Genomic DNA, 19914 nt, shown 5'->3' on the forward strand with positions numbered 1-19914 from the left:
ACAATTACTTCGTTTAGCGCAAAACAACGGACACAAGAAAGATGACAGGACAAGGCGCTATAGTCTCAGGTGCCATCATCTTATTGCGTCCCTCCCAATCTCTGAGATACTGCTTCAGAAACAGAAAGGGAAGCGCCACAAAAGTAACTGTGTTACACAAAAGAAGAGACCTGGAATTGTGCCGCATTGCCATAGGGTGGCTCACAATCTAAAGAATATCGCCACTAGATACCGAATCCCCAGTAGTGTTTTCTGCTCCTCAGAAACTGTCAATGTTGTGCAGCCGTATTTCAATAACGAGTAACAAAAGCAGACTGTGAAAGGAACCACGCGAAGGTTGTAGATTGTAGTGCCGGTGTGGTATATGATTCCATTGCCATGTGACAAAGTGTATGTAGGGCAGTCAGGCCGCTGTATTAGCGAGCGTCCTATGGAGAATATGAGCGACCCATATCGATAGGCGCAGGTTCCCATTTAGCTCAACATTGTAAAGCATGCAAGTGCAAAACTTTGTTTCATGATACTACGATATTGAAAAAGAGTCGCAATACCACCGCCCGAGAATTGTCGCAAGCTTTGTTTTTATACAGCCACTCGGTTCGCCGTACATTAGTGTGCCTGCCTTCTTTAACCTTGTACAGAGCTGAATATGGTTTTTTTGGTATCTGTCACACGAGTGCGCTCTGCTGATCGGATGTTGCGTAGGTTCCTGCACTTGGTGCTGACTGCTCATGTTCTTCTGGATTCTGCTCTCAATAAAAGTGTGACGCAATAAAATGATGTCAGTTGAGAGTAGCGCCTTGTCCGGTCGTTTTTCTTGTGTCCGTTGTTTTGCGCTAAACAATGTAACTATGGATTCGCACTAACTAGCCAGCTAACGCATTGTGCTGAGTGTCAAGGGCCCCGTGTCAGAAAAAATCATTACGAACCACAACCACGCAGGTCCTTCGCGTGGCGCAGAGGTGTTACTGAACTAACTGCATTCTTCAAAGTAAAGTGCGTCGGCAAGATCCTAAAGGGCAACCTAAACACATCCTACAGGCATGATAGCGTCGGACTGTAATTTGAATATACCAAATAATATTGTTCGGTTACGCGGAAACTCAAGCACAAACCCCTTTTCCAGCGTTTCTACCATTCCTAAAGCGGCGCGGCCCGCTCGGTTCCTTGCAACAACACCACCCAGATGGCGCTCACCTCTGCGCATCCGCAAGAGAGCTGCAGTTGCCGGGAAGCGTAACGATCAGTCGGGGATCTTTGAATGTCATCGCGTTCCACTCTTGCAGGCGAAGCTCAAGCGTCCTCCAAATTTTTTGAGGAGAAACCGGCGAGGAAATGCTCTCTCCTCACAGAAGCCGGTGTCGTGACGGTGACTGTCGCAGAGCGCGAATGACGGCTGTGGGAATTCGAATTCAAATTTATTTGCAGGATATTCATACAATGCAGATTTTCCGATCAATCTAAGCGCATATAATGCCGGTCCGCCGGCCACGCAGCTTGTGTAACGCAACTACAAAAAAAAAATACATGGTGTTACAGAGTGCAGATAATAGGCCCGCAATGTTATACAAACTATATCCAGATTTCAATGGTACATAATAATAATGATCATTATTATTCAATCAGGGGCGTTCCAGCTTCGCTACAAAACGTCTAATATTAAATTTTTTGTAGCTCTTTCGCCCGTTTTCGTCATCAGTGGTCGGTGGTAGGTAGCTGCATTTTACAGTTTACGTTCGTCGCCAAACGCAAGCAGTAAATATATCAGGTTAAAAATATAGAACTGTCGATACAAACGCATAATTCTCAAAAAGTAATGAATTTTAGATGTGACATGTCCAACGGCGAAATAAACATTACGTCGAATTGCGGAAGTTGCCAAAATAGGCAACGTGCGACAATGCGAAGGTCTAAGCTGGGCTCTATTGTAGACGCGCCTCCGTAGCGTCGTGTGTTAAGCTAACAGAGTTTGGTGTCTTAGTGAATAACCGAGCCCGTCGGCACGTACTGTTGCATGCCTGAATGTTCGCTTGCTGTGGCGGAGCATTAGAGAAGGGCATCTCTCCTATTCTCCGAAACCCTCTCCCCCTACGGCGGCTGTAGAAGAGGGCTCCGGCTGGTTAGCGTACTGGCACGTACATATTAGTCAGTGGCTAAGTTCTGTACGGAACTGTGGAACGTAGTCACTGGAAGAGACGCTCGCCTGCAATCGCATCATTCCTTCAACAGAGCGAATATATTTCTAGAAGCATTTCGCCATTCACTTACGTTTCCGCGGTTTCTGTACAATTTCTCTTACGGGTTCCATTTGCCTTCGCGGGGCGGTGAGGGTAAAGCTGAGGGTGCATTAAAAGCTTGGTAGATCGGAGTAATCGGTATGCCGTTAGATTATGTAGAGACTGCTGTGGTACAACAGCGTTACGACGACAAAGACATTTAGGCAAATAAACGTTGCGCGAAAGTGAGCGCTCGTCCCCGTCTCGTGTCGTCCCGTTTTCGTACCAATTCGTTCTCTCTACACCTTCGTTGATTTCCACACGTTGTTTAAGCTGAAAGTAAGGAGTTGTTCTTAAAACGATGACACCAGGGAAAACCGTTGGCACGACAACGACCAAATAACGGAAAGCATGTGCGGACGAATATACGGCAAGTCCAGTTCAGAGCTAGTTAACTGCCATCGCAGTAATGCCTTAAGTAGTAGCAGTGGCAGTTTAGCTACTCAGAGATTTAGCCTAACTATACCGAGGCTGGTAAACGCTCCTTCTGTGCGTCTTGTTAGCAAATAGATTCTGGGGTTTCACGTGCCAAAACCACGACCTGAAGTTGAGGTGTACCACAAGAGGGGTCGCGGATGCAACTACGGCCGCGTCAGCCGCCTTTCGAAGAGGGCCAAATGGAACAACGCTCTTGTACTTAGGCTTAGATACACACACAAAGAGAGAGACATAGAGAGAAAGAAAGAGAGAGAGAGAGAAATGAGATTCGAAAGGCGGAAGTTAAATATTCCGTTTGCATTTCCGCACTGTGGAAGGGGAGACAAAAAAATTACGAAAAACAGAGAGAGACAGAGAGAAACTCTCTCCCTCTCTCTCTTACATTTACCTGTACGTTAAGGAGACCTAGGCGGTGAAAATTATTCTTTGGTCTCCCCTCTACGGCGCGCTTGATAATCAGATACTGGTACTGACACGTAAAACGCCGCATTTTATATATTTTAGTTTTGTAGGGGCACCCTTTCATTCGTTTATTATTATTATTATTATTATTATTATTATTATTATTATTATTATTATTATTATTATTATTATTATTATTATTATTACTATTATTTGCAGCGAAATATGGTTGCTTCTGTAGCTTGACGTATAGTCTATTCTTCGAGGCACCTGCAATTACATTCATACCAGAATATTTTTGGCGAGACATGCCTCGCGTGCGAAACTAACCGAAACCGTTAGCACTTCAGCAAAAATATATGCAACAATAGTAAGGTCATCGATATGCCACAGTATGCCCCGTAATACGCGCCTGTATTATCAACCCTCTGAATCGCAAGACGCCCACAAACACTGACACCAAGGACAACATAGGGGAAATTACTTGTGCTTAATAAATGAAATAAAGAAACGATAAAATAATGGAAATTAAAGTGGATGAAAGAAAGAACTTGCCGCAGGTGGGAAACGATCCGGCACAATCTTCGCATTTCGCGTGCGATGCTCTACCAATTGAGCTACCGCGGCGCCATTTCCCCATCCACTTTCTTGGGTATTCATGTTTCCTAGCAGAACCCTGGGAGTGTTATCCAGCGCCACCGCGCACTGACCTTAGCGGCGGATGTAGAACATCCTTTCTACCACAGGTGTCACGAGAACATGATTTTTTGGCGGTGAAGGTAACCGGTCCACAAACCCACACATGCTACCTGAAGGCTTCACTGTTGCCTGATTCGAGACCCTCGTTATGTAATAAACGAGAAGAAAGGGGGTTAACCGAAGGGCCCGATTTTTATTAGTCATATCACAAGAAGCCAACAAATACTGACATCAGCCCTCTGAAGGGACACACAAAAAAAAAAGAAAGAAAAAAAACAACGGGTAGAATTTTGACGAGCATGCTCCTTTCAGCAGTTATAGTGAGGTTCACGTAAGGGAGGGCGAAATTTCAATCTCGCTGGAATCTGAGCATTTTAATAAGGTCGCATAATAGTGGAGGCCATGTACGTGCTACGCTCCAAATTCTGTGCAGCTTCCTATCTATATCCCGCACAACACCTCAACCCCTTCTCCCCCTCACCCCCTTTGCACATTCCACCACTCTCCCCTCAAAACAGCTCAAAGGCGGTTGAAAGCCTTTGCGAACCGAAAAAAAAGAACACTCAGCGAAAGGGTAGAAGTATTACCTTCTATTAAAGGGAACCTTTCATTGCTTGTGCTTTGACCCTGCATTGCATGACTAATGTCGGAAACCTGCGCGGTGCATAAACGTGAACATTGCATGAGATTGCGCGTTGGTGTTGATGAAAATAAAAACAATTGTACGCATCTAGTTACTTGTTCATCTAATTTAATTACACGCCTCACTAAAGCCACTCTTCACATCTGTTGCAACGTGCGCGTCAAATCTGCATACTTTTTCCCCACATGTCATTGATCAGCGTGCATATTTTTTTGCATTATGTCTTTTTTAGTTAATTTTTAACAATATGGGCACGTAAGGTAGAAAACCACTGCACCGAATTAACCGAGTGTCATATACATTCTACCAGTACCTTTAAACTACCAAGTGGTACGGACCATCAAATGTTAATAAGGGAACAAGAAATAAAAGAAGCAGACGGGATAAAGTATGGCAGAACGTCTTCGCCGGAAAAGCCCACAAAACACTGCAGCATCTGGGTCAAGTAGACGATCAAGCGGTTATTGATCGTAGGTCAAGACAAACTGCAGTGATTTGTCCGTCTCGTGTTGTCCCTATTTCCACTCTCTCTCTCATTTCTTTCTTTTTGAACTCTTGTGCATCGCTGCTACCCTATACGAAAAGCCCCCGACCTCTCCCAGTCAGTAACTTTAACGATCTTCTCATATCAGCTTCCACAGTTGCCCACTCGCCATTAGATGAAAAAGGATCCATAATACGGAACATTAGTGAGTACTAGTTACATGCCGCGCTCCGCCTCCGCAAATAACGATTTTCAAATTGTGCCTTCTTCCTCACTGCATTCAGTTTTTAATCATCACCTGACATCTTGCCTGACATTCCCAATATACGTGTTAGCTTAAAGGGAAGCTGAAGAATCTGTCGAATTCAATAAGACGCTCATATACGGATGCGGGAACCTAATAAACCATGTAGGTAAAATTTGGGGTTTTTCTTTCAATTAGGAGTGACGTAATCGTCGGTTGAAATTGCGCTGTAGCTCCGACCCCGTCGAATGCCGCGCGCGGCTGCTGACGCTGACGATGCGAGCGGAGACCGGAAACCGCGGTGTTGTGACGTCAGCTCTAGTGTTTCGTTCCTTCGCAGCGTCCGCGACCGTGCCTGACCGCGCTTGTTTCTGCGTGCGTGCCATCGTAATCTGCTTCGATCGACCCTGCATTCCTTTGTTGGTGCGTCTGCGTGTATGTAGAGTGGTAGTCAACGTGCGTGGTAGTCAACGTGAGTGGTAATCAACGTGAGTGGTAGTCAACTGATGAAGGTCACTACACGTACTGCATGAACCGGGAAGCTTTTCACGGGTTTAAACCGTCTTTGTAGATTGCCGACAGCCTTGGACAGCGCACAAATGCCGACGATCGCATCCCCGCTTACGTTCCACGAGGAGGCATGCAGGAACACAACACTACAGTTGTTTGACCGGAAACGAGCTCACTAGATCGGCGAAAGATCGGCGAGATCACTAGATCGCTTTGCAAAAAACATACTCACCAAAGAGCATTTCCAACACGAGGAGATCCCAAGACTTTGCTTTCGCTCGCGTCCAAAGCACTGCTCACACCAGCATTGTTTGCTTCTTCGAGAGGCCGGCTCTTCGCAATTATTCTTCGCAAAAACCATTATGTACAGATGTTCACCCATTTTTTCTGGAAAACCTTACAGCTTCCCTTTAAGAGAATCGCACTGTTGACCAAAATATTTCTGCAGCTGATGTTAACATTTTATTTCTCGTTAAATGTATGAGAAAACGTGTAAGAGAGCAATCATCAGCCTAGGGTGACGAGCCAGGGTGCCCAAACAGAGATTACCGCCGTATTCATAAATTTAACTTCGCTTCAAGCTCAGGCTTGACTTGATTTAAATGACGCCTGGCGTTAACGTGCCCAAAGACGCTCACTGCGTTTCCTTCGGCACGTTCACGATAGGCGTCACTTAGATCAAGTCAAGCATGGGCTTCAACTTAAGTTGCACTTCTGAATACAGGGGTAAGGTGCTATAGCTGCGCTACAATGTACGTTGTTTTACTGCTGTATAAGCATAGCGTCAACATTCCTTCTTTAGCAACAGTGTTCCCTAAACTGTCAGTCACGCTTATTGTGACGGGTAAATTAGGCGATAAGTATTTCGTCCCATACTTCATAAGACTCTTTCGCTGTTTACAAACGTACGGCACAGCTAGACTGCTTCCTGTTTAGGCAACAGTGCGTTAAATATAAGCTCGAGGATTTCCAACACTTTTATAACGACAGAACGACTCTATAACGACAATTTGACAAGTCAAGGTTGCTGTAAGTTGTACTAAAATTTTTTTTGTATTAGTCTTGAAGTTGAAGCGTAGTGAGCCTGTATTTTATCTCAAAGCATAAAAATAGTCTTTCCGCGCAGTGAAATAACTTAAAAACAAACTACCTTGTGTTCCGGCGCAGTAGACAGAGAAGATCGGTGACCGGAAGTTTGTTGTGGCCGCACTCTCGCTGCTCTTCTCCCGCGGGCGAAACCGTAGATGTTATTGTTTGGATCAGATCTAAGAAACTTGCCCCGTATGTCAATCACGAGTTGCAGCTTCCACATTTCACGCGCAGTCATCTCGCGTTTTTTCGAGGTTTAGAGATGTAGATGAAAAAATTTACGCGTGTTTGTTGTAGTTGGAAACTCGTTCTACGCGCTCTCTTGATTTGCTTAAGTTTCTTTTCCTTGTCCAGCTGAGCCAGAACGCATCAATAAACATTTTTTTAAAGGCACATTTTGTGATCCAGTCGCGAAAATAGCGTGTATGGCAAGATAATTAATTGATACGACTGCCAAAATAGCCAATTTTCCAAATATTTCAACACTTCGAGTGCTTTTGGCCCCGGTAAAAGCGGGTAAAATTGCATAATTGGAGTTTTTTTTTCTTGGAACGCAGAAACATCCAGAAGGCACAAATTGAATGTAGAATGGTAGCCCGGTTTACCTAGTATAGCTAAAAATATTTGAAACTTTGTAGGTTGAGCCTTTACCGTAGTCAATATGAGGAAGGCCGCGACCGAGTTGAATGAATTTTCACGTTGCTCTATTCCTATTTTCCAGGTCTCACTTTTACCCGGCAGTTGCCTGTCGATGGCAGGATGTGGCTTTCTCGACTTAGAGCTGCATTTCACTCAAGGTCATGCATGCTGGACCTATGCGCCACGCTCGAAGAAACCCCCTCTTCCTTTTTCGCCAAACCACTCAAAACTGGCGAAAAGGGCCATCGCCAGTGTCTCCTTGATCGAGGAGCACCTCAGCCAGCTTCTACCATCACCAGGTGGCCCGTAGCTACGATACTCAGGTACAGTGACTGAAGGCGAGCGGCTATCCCGAATCCCTGTCGTCTGCCTTGACTGGTGATCTCTTGCGTGAGGTCCGCGCCTCCAAGGACCACGTCAGACCGGCCCTTGACCAATCCAAGGTGGTGGTAATCCCTTCCTTATGTGCGCAGCATTTCTCATCGAGTTAAGAAAGCCGCGGGATATTGGGGGTAAGGGGGGTGTTCTGTACTCGGCTCCCAACAAACTAGGCTCCCTCTGCAAAAAAAAAAAAAAGTGTAAGCTAGCAAACCCGCCAACAGGTCTTGTGCCAAGAAGCCCACCACCAGCTGTGCGTGTTGCCAAAAGCGAGGCGGCGCACGAGATCCTGACCTCGTGCGATCCCGATCTTATGTAGAACAATCGGGCCGTTGCCTTGACGATCGTCTGCGCGGACACGCCAATAACGTGAAGACAAAAAAACGGGAGTAATCTGCACATCCACTGTGCAAAATGTAGCTAACATCCGTTATTTTTTTTTTTTTCAAGGGACACGGGTTCTGCGCCGGTACACAGTCCAAACAGCACGCGAGATTTTTTGAAGATTTTTGCCAGGATATGTAAAGGCAACACAGTGCAACAATGAACATGCACCGTGACAAGCAAATCAGTGTGACACACAAGGAGCAGGACGCTTTCCTGGAATAAAAAAAAAGAAACGTCATAAGATGGTGCATTTAGAAAACTTCTTCATTATTACAACTGAAAGCCTACACGAACATGAACAAAATCTTCTGGTGTTGCGGGTTACCGCTGTTCGACAGCCTCAACATGCTTGCCTATAAAATTTATATGTCCCCTTTTCAGGCTGATGTGTTCAGATATGGTTGAAGCCCATTTTTGACGCCCGTGTATATATATATATATATATATATATATATATATATATATATATATTCAGAAACGTAAAGAGGACAATGAGTTTTCAACTTCAACACGCATTTGTAAACTTGTTCGACTCTATCTGTGACGGTCGAAGAAGCGCTGGTTGATTTGGCGTGGACTTATCACTAAATTTTGTTTGGAAAACATTGAAACTTTACAGCAAAACTTGTGACAGCTGGACAGTTTTTTTTTATATTTATAGGGCTTAACAGGAAATCGTTTGGGATCCATGTGCGTAAACGTGGAAAGGGTCTCCACGTCATTTTGGATTGTTGTAGTCTGATAATATGGGTTACTGGTTTGGAATACTCATTCCTTCGTTTTACACTTCTAACAAAGCCAGCTTTCGCATGTTTTTGGACCTGTTTGAGTGGTACGCCTAGTTGTTAGAGCTTGCCTAAACACTGTAAAGAACAGGGCAAAGCTCCTAGTTTTAGGGATTTCTGCGACCCTTTACCCGGCGGTATTTAATAAGCCGAAGCTGCGAAAGTTCTCGACGTTTACTTCGAAACGAACTTGTACGTAATGAACTATATGATTTATTTAGTTCTAAACAATTACATTATGTGGTTATCTTGAAATTTCATGATTGACTTGCTTACTCGGTAACGCTCACTGTAATTCAATTAGTTTTTTTTTTCGGTAACCAATTACATGTAACAAGATATTTTGACGGGACAGGCTGTAACAGGCGACGCATCTTTGAGAACGTAAATTTGGCTCGAACTACAGTACAATGTTCAAAAGCGTGCCACACTGTGTGTATAGATTTACTTATAATTTGCAAATTTATGTATTGTGATGACACGAGAGGTGTATATACGCGAAATTCACACGGACACGGAAACACGCAAGCGCCTAAAAACCTATACTATGTACATTCAAGGAAATACAGGAACCAGGCTGGCCGAAAAGCAAACCGCACGCGTCCAACAATCCCCCACCGAGAGAAAACGGTATTACCACTGCTGAAGGAACTCCTCTTCCTCAAGGAAGAACAAATCGACCGACAAAACACGACAACAGCTAAGAGTGGAGCCGCTCCAGAAGTGGAAATACAGCGCAGCAACTGCCTCACGCCGCTCACGCCACAAAGGAAAGGTCGCGCAGCACTCATAGAAGTCGCGCCAGAAACCACGCCAGCAACGACCTGGTAAAACAAAACGGTTGACACCGAGGCCAGGGAAACCAGCACGCAAAGTCCTCCGGAAAGACCGCGTAGCAACAACACGTTACTGCAGCACATCGCGGTTGGATTCTCGAAGGCGCAAATGAGATAGAGCGAAGATGGCGGCCATGCTCCCAACGCTATAAGCCTTTCGCGTGTGGGACGCATTCCCCAACCCATGCGGCCACACGAGGCCACGGAGATGGCCAGGCAGAATTGATGCCCTTATCGCACCCCACGTACTGCACGCGATGACATGGAACATGCACAGTGCACTGGGTGGCGAGGAGGAGCACTAAGGCTGCCACTGTATGTATCCACAACGCGACATTCGAGGACGTCTACATCGCGGGGCAGAACTGCGCTGTACATGATGTCGAAGTGCCCTCTGCCGTAGCGTAAAATGCAGGCGCCTTTATTACCTCAGGCCTGAAATTTAGGCGTATACGTCAGGTAAAGGATAGCGAATGTTGGTGCCAAGAAAGTAGAAAGCGAGCTCACGCACGGGACAACTGGGGATGTATTCTATACGAGTCCACCTAGTGGACTGTCGATTTCGGCCGTTCCCGATTGGCTAGGGCCGCTCGTAAGGTCCCCGCTCGTACAGCTGCATCCAATCAGCAGCGGCCGAAATGGACAGTCTAGTAGGTGGACTCTTACAGGATGCCCCAGCTGATCACCGCGTAACAGGCGGAGCAGAAATCGCACAGCAAGCGGGCTGGCAGTAAACGGACGTGGATGAGAACGCGAACCGCTTGCAAGAGCGTGGTTGCCTGAACATCGCATTGCCCCACCTACAGAACGAAGTGACAAGGGGCTCCGGCATTCCTCTATGCTGCAAAGGCGAAGTAACCCCTAGTGATGGCTGCGCGCAACAAGCGTACCAGGCACAGCCGCAAAAATACAGATTGTGCTAAGTGCCTATACTAAACAAAAATGGAAATCTCAATCAACGAAAACACTCGCGCGCTAGATGTACTATCCTCTCGCCGAGAACTTTCTGTGGCAATGAAGGTAAAGCTACGGGCGCGTGGCTGCTGCACCTGTGTTACTGCGCCAAGTGGTCCGACAGCATTTGACAGTGCTTCTGGGGTATCGGGACAGACGCTGAACCGACGCAGCTTCCACCGGGCGACAGTTTCGCATTTGCCCAGGCGCGGAAGGGAAAAGCCGCAAAATAAGTAAACTTTTACATTCAGTGGTGTGTTTTATCTTGTTTACCGGTTGCTAATAAGGTGCTTATGTTTCCTGTTCCCCATCCTAAACCAACGTGGATGAAAACACGGCACTCTCTGCAGAAGCGCTCTCACTTGCGCGCGCTTTGCCTCCGTAGCTTTGCCTTCATTGCCGGGTTTAGAAAAATTTTACTGAACAAGAAACGATACGAACACTGAGTCACAATCACGGCACAATTCTACCACGACGATCACATATAGAAAGTACGAAGCATTGTATACACGGCACGTTTTCAAAGAAGTGTCCGAGTCCTCACTCACTAACACTTACAAAGAAACTAATTGTCACGTTATATAAAATGACGTTGATATATATAGTGTACAAAATGGTTATGTACAATGGTGATGCGGCAGAGACATTTTACATAATTTTGAAATGATCAGGTTGACAGGGAAATTTATTCTCCCGTAGGCACGCTTCCAAGTTTGGTGTGAACGTAATTGAGGCAATGTTGTACGAACCGCTGAACTTTTGATGACTGTAGCCGAACAAAGATCAGCCCGACCACAAGCACGTGTCGCAGAAAAGCAGGTGTCGTCGGCGTCGGTGTCGGCGTCAGCGGCGTTGGCCGTGAGCGATAAATCCCAGAAGGCACTTCAAACTAAAAACATTTTGCAAGATGGGCTGGTGGGAATCGAACCACGGTCTCCGGAGCATGAGACGGAGACGCTACCACTCAGCTACGAGTTCGTTCCTTCAAAACAGGACAAAATCGCCTCTAGTGAATGCGGTGTTCCCTTAGAAACGTGCCGTAGAAAGTTTTTTCTTTCTTTGTTCTCGCTGTGCGCGACGCCACCTAGGGACGACGCAGAGAAACTAATAGTTATAAATTCTAGTATTCACACTTACTACTATTTGAAGCTTGAGAAGAAAAAATTTAGATCAAGATTTCATTTATTGGAAGACGAGAAACATTTCGTTTTGTAGTGTACTGTCCGCAAGCAGACGACAAACAAAGGAAGTAAACGTCCGGGGAGTTCACCGCTTGCCGATTGGCTGCTCTCTCCGCCCCGTTCTCAGACATTTTGCATACTGCCACTTTGTGACGTTGCAGCAACCGAACAGAAAGCGTATCGAACAAAGATCTCCGATCGCGCCCCAGACGACCGTCCGGCGTGGTGGCAACAAAATTCAAACGCATGCGGCAGTAAGCCATCACTTTCTTCATCAATAAAAGAGAGCCCGATTATCTCGGTTCGCGTTGAACGGACACCCTCCTAAATAATCAGTGTGGCCACGAAAGTGTCTGCGTGTGGTTTTCCCGGTTTTGTTTGTTCATATTTGCCGACCAATGTACAAGTGTCTTAGGACGCTTTTATGTATATAAGCTACAAGCTATACAAGCTAAGCTATAAGCTACCTACTACAACTGGAAATAAATCTGTTGTTGAAAGTTGCCGCGGCGTGTTTCTCTACTTTGCCTTTATGTGTCCCTCTCATTCTGCCTGCGGTACAAGAAAGTAGAAGGCACCATTACGCAAGCCCATGCAGCCCATACCCTCGCCGATAAAAGTGCTATATAAAAAAAAAATTCAGTGAACCTGCGTAGTGTCTTAATGGTCTTCATAGACACGCCCGACTGATCTAACGTGTCATTAACCACACAGAGTCCGTGGCGATCACTAGGCTACCAAAAAAGAGAACAAGAGAAAACAAGTAATATGAAGCAACAAAGCATTCGAATGAAAATGTCAAAGTAAGGTAATTAATGTCTCGTGAGCGGGCGGGCTTTCCCCTTCGTCCTCTTTAGCGTATATGCTTAAGTGACTGTCAACTCTTGATACAGAAATTGATGGCTTACTGGCGCGTGCGCTTGAATTTTGTTTTCCATAACGACGGACGGTCGTCATACTTTTCGACCCTTGAGTCATCTGAGGTTAACGCCTTAAAATAATGAAGAAAAGATATAGTGCGAGCAAAACGTAAATTCAAATAAATGCGTACATCGTTCGAAATAGATTCATTCTCACATAACTGCAGTATGCGAGAAAAAAAGACCAGTGAGCAACGAGGTGATGATTGTCAAAGTCAAACGATATCTTGCCAGAGTAGATCTGCTAGGATATGCTCTTGGTCCACTTCGTGTTTCGTTATATTAGTCTATGCTATGAGGGCGTGTGAAGGCTGCCACATATGGACGTGTAGCAGTGCACTTTGAAGGTTGCATTCAGCCTCGCCATGTGGAGGGATAAGAGACACGATCATGTAATCTTTTACAGCGAAGCTGTGTATATATATGCCCAGGATCCCGGAAGTTCCTCGTCTCCGTCGACAGACAGTTCAACCAATTACAGCGGGAGGTCCGTGCCACGTGCGCCGTTTGGTTCCTTCCAGCACCACCAGATGGGGCTCGCATCCGCAGCAGCGGCGGCGCCGACCATGCGGGGGAAAGAAAACAAAAGGAACCCGAAATGTCGCCTTCGCGCATAACGTGGGGCGCAAGCGTTTCGCGAGAAAGAATACTGTTGCATAAGCTGCATTTACCAGGAAGCGGTACCTGTAGCGTGCGAAGCAGGGAGTGACACCCCTACACTTTCATACTTAAATAAACGTCCCACCTAGCTACTGATATAATTTGCGTTGTGATAGCGCTATGGAAACACCACGCATATAGTCAGGACTCCCGAAATGCAGCGTGAACACTATGAGCCACGACGGGGACAGCAACGTCAATGTGCACAACGGCGTCGGGCTCAGGCTAGGCGGGGCGCAGTGGTTCCTGCCTTAGGCAACCCAAGCACAGTTAGGACTCCTGAAGAGCAGCGCGAATACGATGAACGACGAAAGGAACAGCTACGCTATTATGCACGACGGTAGGACGCAGTTTAAGGCTACCTCACATTGGTCTATCGGATCAGGTGATACCTCACTTTCAGTGCCCAACCATTCTCACATCGCGGACTGGAGCTCAATCTTTTGTTGTTGTTGTTGTTGTTGTTGTTGTTGTTTACTGCAATAGCAGTTCAATAGCAATAGCAGTGCAATAGAATAATTGGCCCAGCCAATTATTCCGAAACAAAGTGCGTCTGTATGTTAGCTCTCATTCTCGAAACCAGCTGCACCGAATTAAGGTGTGACTATACGTGCGCTTGCTTCCAACTCCGGCAAATTTCGTACAGCTCCGCGGAGAAAAAAAGAGAATAGAGAAAAAGAAAGAGTGTAACTGAAGAGTAAGCGCGGAGAAGAATAAACGGAAATGCGGAGTGGAAGAATGAAGATAAAAAAGAAAGCTGGCTTTTCTGTATACGACGGCCCTTTTCATTGATCGCCGCGGGGTCCGCATTTAGCGCCCGAATTGTCGGAGATACGCCGCCATTTCACTCTCTTTCTCTCTGGCGAAGGTTCCCTGCCTCGCGGGTCCGTATTTAGAGGCCTTATTCAATAGCGACACGCCAGGGTTGCGCGTGACTTGTGCCGAGAAAGAGCTGAGCTGTCGCACGTTGTCGGTGCAGTCAGGAAAAGGCGACGTCGTGACGTTCTTGCGACGCGCGCGCTTTCCGTATACGACTGGGGAGAAAAAAAAACACGAATTCACGAGGAATGAATGAATTGAGGGAAAAAGAAAAAGAGAAAACCAACGAGTTTCAGATTTCCTTTAGCGAGGTGCACGGCAGCGAAGCCCATATCCGAAATGGCAGAGTGGGCTCTGGGTGGGAGAACAGGTGGGAAAAGGAACTCGGAATACTTGAGGCCGATCGTACGGCTTCTCTTCTGAGCATGTTCCGATTCGTTTGAAAGAGAGTAAGAAAGAAGCGAGTAAAAAGAAAACAACAATGATGGAAAGAATAATGGAAAGAGCTAGGTAAGGAAGAAGTTTTGGAAATAAGAAAACAAAGACTGAAATGCAAGAAATGAGAAACAAAAAGCGAAGAAAGAAAAAAAGTCATGGAAGAAGTAAAGGAATAAGGGGAGAGAGAAACAGAAGAAAGGAATGGTGAAAGAAAGGAGAAAAAAGACAGAAGGAAACAAGGAACGAAGGAAGAACGAAGACGAAGAAAGAAAGAGGGGCTGTAGCAGACAGCGGTTGGAGGAAAAGGGGAGTAACTAAACGTTAATTAAATAAGAAGTTCAGGATTCAGAAGAAGCCCCTCGCACAAAAGAACGCTACTCCTGCAACTCATGGTTCCCAGCTCTAACTTTTTTTTTCTTACGCGCCTGTAAGAGACACAAGCGTCTACACTTGCTAACTGGTCGAGGAGATTCTGAGCTCCCTTAATTCGATGTAGCTGTGCAACATGGCGCCATGTTAACGATATCATTGGCTCCTCACGGCACAGGCATGACGTACAACTTTACCCAGGACGATTTCGTAACGCACTCTAGACTTCGTGAGGCCGATGCCGGACAAGTTTTGCAGATGCAATGAAGCAACACTCGACGACATTTAGAGCGGGCGCTAAAAGAAAACACTAAACCAGTTTAGACGTTTAAAGTGCTACTTGAGAAAATTTTGTTGTCGTTAATTTCGAAATAATGAGCAAGCTTCTTTCACGTTCGGAAAGGCACTTTTATGTAGCACGTATAGAGCAACAGAAAGCTGCATCGGGAGTTTTTCATGTTGATCTACTATTCTCTGATCGACACTTTTCATATAGCAATAATATTTAAGAATTTGTTTAATCAATCGAGACATAATATGTAATGTGGTGGTATGTAAAAATAATGTGAATGTCTCGAGGCGATGGCAAACAACGTTACCTTGTTTATGTCCAGCTACGTGGCATCTTCATACTCTTAAATCTTGGTGCATGATACTTGGTACACCCTGTATACTGTAAGCGCGGCAAAAGAGCTTTCATCGAATCTTTGATCCATGCGCGAGCGCAATTTATGCAGTAAGTTATGACAACTCTGGACCTCACACTGATCTCAGTTTGAATCCTTCACATTCAAGTTCTTCGTACCAAAGGCTCCAACTCCCTTTGCAGCGGTGCAGAGCCTTAACGACGCTGGAGCCGGAGATACCGCCTGCCCCAACTGAACGTTCAGCTGATCACCGAGAACTCGGACGGGCTACGTGATCGGGATGTTCTGTCGAAGCTCGGCCGCGCTGTCGCTTCGAAGGTGAGAGCACCTCCGAGCGCTTCGAGATGGAGCGCGACGCTGTGAATGAACCAGACCAATCTATCCGGAGCGCGCGATTTCGACGATGAGCCGAATATGCAAATCGCAAAGCGAGGTCGAATCTACAGTGCTCGAACGTGACCAGTCAAATGTGCCGTAAGTGTAATCAGCTTGAGCTCTGGATATTTCTTCTGACGAACTTGTAGAAATTGTGGTCACACAATTATAATCTCGCTCTGATTTTCTTCGTATGCTAATGAGCGGTCCGAATGAGGAAAGCGTGGGGCTTATTTATTCTTTTTTTTTTTTTCAATCACGGCCGGTCACAACAATATGCTGCACGAAGTGAAGCCAGATAATGCGTATCATAAACTACTAAATTACACAAGTAATAACGAAAAGGGAAATCAAAGGAAAAACAAGACGGCACCATGTAGGAGTCGGGCCCGTATGCTCCACATTACGCGTGCGGTTCTTTGGCGGCCATTACGGTCCACTTTCTCGGGTATTTGTGTGCCGTGCATAGGCGTCGATCACGGAGGGGGGGGGGGAATGGGGAGGGGCAATAGTGCACTTGCCCCCTCCCCCTCTCCCATGGGCCGCAAACCTTGAACGCCCCCATTAACCGAGCGCTGCTTTTTGTGGTGGACATGTATACTGCTGTAATCTTGAACGCTTACTCTGTATGTCGTTATCAAATAGCCTTGATACAGCTATCAACAAGTCTTTGTGAAGTTTGCAGGAACCTGTTTAAAAAGCTTCACAGCCCTGTTACATTGTTTGCTATGGATCACGACCGACTTCATTTTTTTTTTTTTTTTGGTTAACAATTCGCAGGAACAGCGAGTCCCAAACCTAAACCTCCCTTCGGCAGTTTACGAGCTCCCATCAATCATTTTACATTTGACCAGGCGGTCAACTACATCGCTTATCTTCATTTCTCCAGAAAATAAAAGTTGAATGGTCGGTTGCCAGGATTTGTCTCGTGCATTGTAACGAATCGTGCATTTATTTTGGTATTTGTGAGGGTGAAACTTCAGAAAGTAAGTAACAAGCTTCGGCTCATACATCACTCTTAGCATGGTAACCTTTATGTTGGCTTATAATGGAAATTAATTTATAACATAAAGGTTACTTGATTACTAAAATAACTTTACCTTCGTGTTTATGTGAATTTCCGTCACGCCTAGAGGTTACATACGTCGACGCATCTATTTTAAAGGTTGCTGCAACGGCAAATGTCTTGTAACCTTTAGATTGTAAACTATAAAAAGATATATGAAATTATATACCTATAATATTCGTGGCTCAGGGGACCCATAGTTTGCTGATAATTGTGTCGTACTGCGATCATGATATGGTGTTTTCGGCCGGAACTAACCTCTAGAATATAGTGTGCGGCCGGGGGACTGACGGAGGTTGGACAAAATTAAAGTTTTATTGGCACCTGTCGGGGCCTTTTATTTCGCAAGGTCAAAAAAAAATAAATCTTGCACGAGCGCATGCTCCAGTCAGACAGCAGCAATCCATTGGTAAAAGATCTGCACTGCCTACCCGCCATTATAATATAAAAGCAAGTCACAGGACGGATCTACACACCTAGGGAGAATATTGTGGCGATAGGCGTTGTGGCATAAATTATCCCTAGACTTCAATGGGGTGGAAAGTTGCCCGATACCACTGCAGGTATTTTAAGCAGTGGTACAAAACATAGACGTGTATACAAGCACAAAAACTAAATTAAAATGCATTATGGTGATTGAATATATGCTTGTTCTTAATATATATATATATATACATATATATATATATATATATATATATATATATATATATATATATATATATATATATATACACATATATATATATATATATATATATATATATATATATATATATATATATATATATCAATTTCTCGTGTATCAAGGCTCCCTTTAGTCTCATCTCCTGGTGTACACACAACGCTGGTGTATTGTAAACGCTCCATGACCGACCGCACGAACGCGACGAGCAGGTCGAATAGCTATACCGTAGGGCGAGACAGACGCTTTGTAACAAGACTTACTGTACACTCCGACGTAATATATTGCTGCCGTGCATGTTATTTTTATTTTTTTAACGTATAAGAGGGAGTCGACCCGAGGTCGCCAGCAAATTTCTACTTCATTAAAGAGCGCCCGAGAACCACCACTGTTGCCCGCTCATTAACACGCGAGAATGACGCCGCTAATTTCACATAAGAGCGGGCGACAGCCGCTCCAGTAAGGTCTCATAAAGAATAACCATGCGCTCGCGTTAAGAGCCCACAACGGCGGCAGGAGAAAATGAACATAGGTGCAAGCGAACAGCAAGATATTTAAAATAATATAGGATATTGGCATATTGATATGCCAATATCCTCTTGCAGCGGTGGCGTAGAGGTAGAACACCCGCCTCGCGTGCAAGAGGTCCGTGGTTCGAATCCCGGTGCCGCGCAAATTTCCACCGGATTAAAAAAAAAATAATAATAATAATAATAAATCCGCGTGTTGATAAAATTGCATAAACAGGCCTGGAGTGTGGCCTGATGCCGGTGACCAGAACCGGTAACGCACTCCCTCACCAGAGCAGGATTGGCCACCCTGGTGCAGTACTTGGCCACAACCTCCTATATAAAAGGAGTATGGGAGAGGCCTTTGCCCTGCAGTGGGCGTAATCAGGCTGATGATGATGATGATGATATACGGTTCTGTACCACATTGAAGAAACTGTAGTTTGATTAGTATCTTTTAGTTGCGCCAGATGCATGGTATAATCAAACGCACTTCAGCTCCAGCCAAACATGAGCGCCTTCATAACTTTGACGCGTGCCGCACTGAGATGCATGCCGGGAAGAATATAGCTGGTGCGAGTTGTTACGGTCGAGCTGTCAGCCTCTAGTTTGTAGGGATTTTTCGCGGCGTCCTCCACGCGGAAAAACAAACCTGCAGTGATTGAAGCGAAAAGTGTATACATTTTTTGGTATCACGCATACAACATACAGCACAGCATTCGGTTCAATAAAAAACAAGCGCAAAACAAGCATCCGAATGGCATAATTGCTGATAAGGCGCTCCTGCTAACAATGCGAAGCGCGTAGCGCTGCCCGCATGCCTTTCCCGCTAAACATTACTGCTGCGCAAGAAGCCGAGGCGACGGCAGCTTGTGACATGGAGAATGACGTCACTCGCCTTTCCTTTATAGAAGAACCAGCCTACAACTGATTCCATCGTTGTTGTGGCACCATTATGCTAAGGCAATGCATAGTTAGGACTCCCGAGGAGCAGCGTGAATACGAGGAGCGGCTAAGGGAAAAGAAACAGCAATACGACCAACGGCGGCGCGCTGCCAAAATTACCATTACTTCCATTGCTCTAAAGCAATAAAGCATTGCATAGTCCTTTCAGCAGTTGTAGTGGTGATTTTCAGCAGCTTTGCTGGACGTTCCACTTTCGCCGAGCTAATATGGCAAGTCTTTTTTTTTTTTTTGCAACGGTCGTGTTGCGCTTTGTTACATGACCTTAGCCACGTTTTTACGCTCTCCGATTTGGCGACGGGCGCTTACCAAGCGTGTTGCGTGCCTGAGTTGCTCGCGATGCGTGGTATACAGTTACCAAAAAAAAGGAGTCCTAAATATGCGCGAGCCGTAAAAAAAATATGTCACGACGCCGTGTAGCAAGGACACGGTTGGTGCGCTGCGTGACCGCTGCAACGAGACGCATTGCCGATGGCCAACGACAAACCTTGTTCGCTTACGTGAGAATGGTGAGCATT

General features: G+C 45.6%; 1 long non-coding RNA gene across 1 annotated transcript in view; it reads left to right on the forward strand.

Moving 5' to 3' along the window:
• LOC129385629 (uncharacterized) overlaps nucleotides 1-8192 on the forward strand; it is a 130318-nt gene extending 122126 nt beyond the window's left edge. Inside the window, exon 3 of the long non-coding RNA XR_008613097.1 lies at nucleotides 7507-8192. This is a non-coding gene — a long non-coding RNA (uncharacterized lncRNA). The remainder of the gene's footprint in view (nucleotides 1-7506) is intronic.
• The last annotated feature ends 11722 nt before the right edge of the window (nucleotides 8193-19914 follow it).

The sequence above is a fragment of the Dermacentor andersoni genome, chromosome 7 (assembly GCF_023375885.2).
Source record: "Dermacentor andersoni chromosome 7, qqDerAnde1_hic_scaffold, whole genome shotgun sequence".
Lineage (NCBI taxonomy): Eukaryota > Metazoa > Arthropoda > Arachnida > Ixodida > Ixodidae > Dermacentor > Dermacentor andersoni.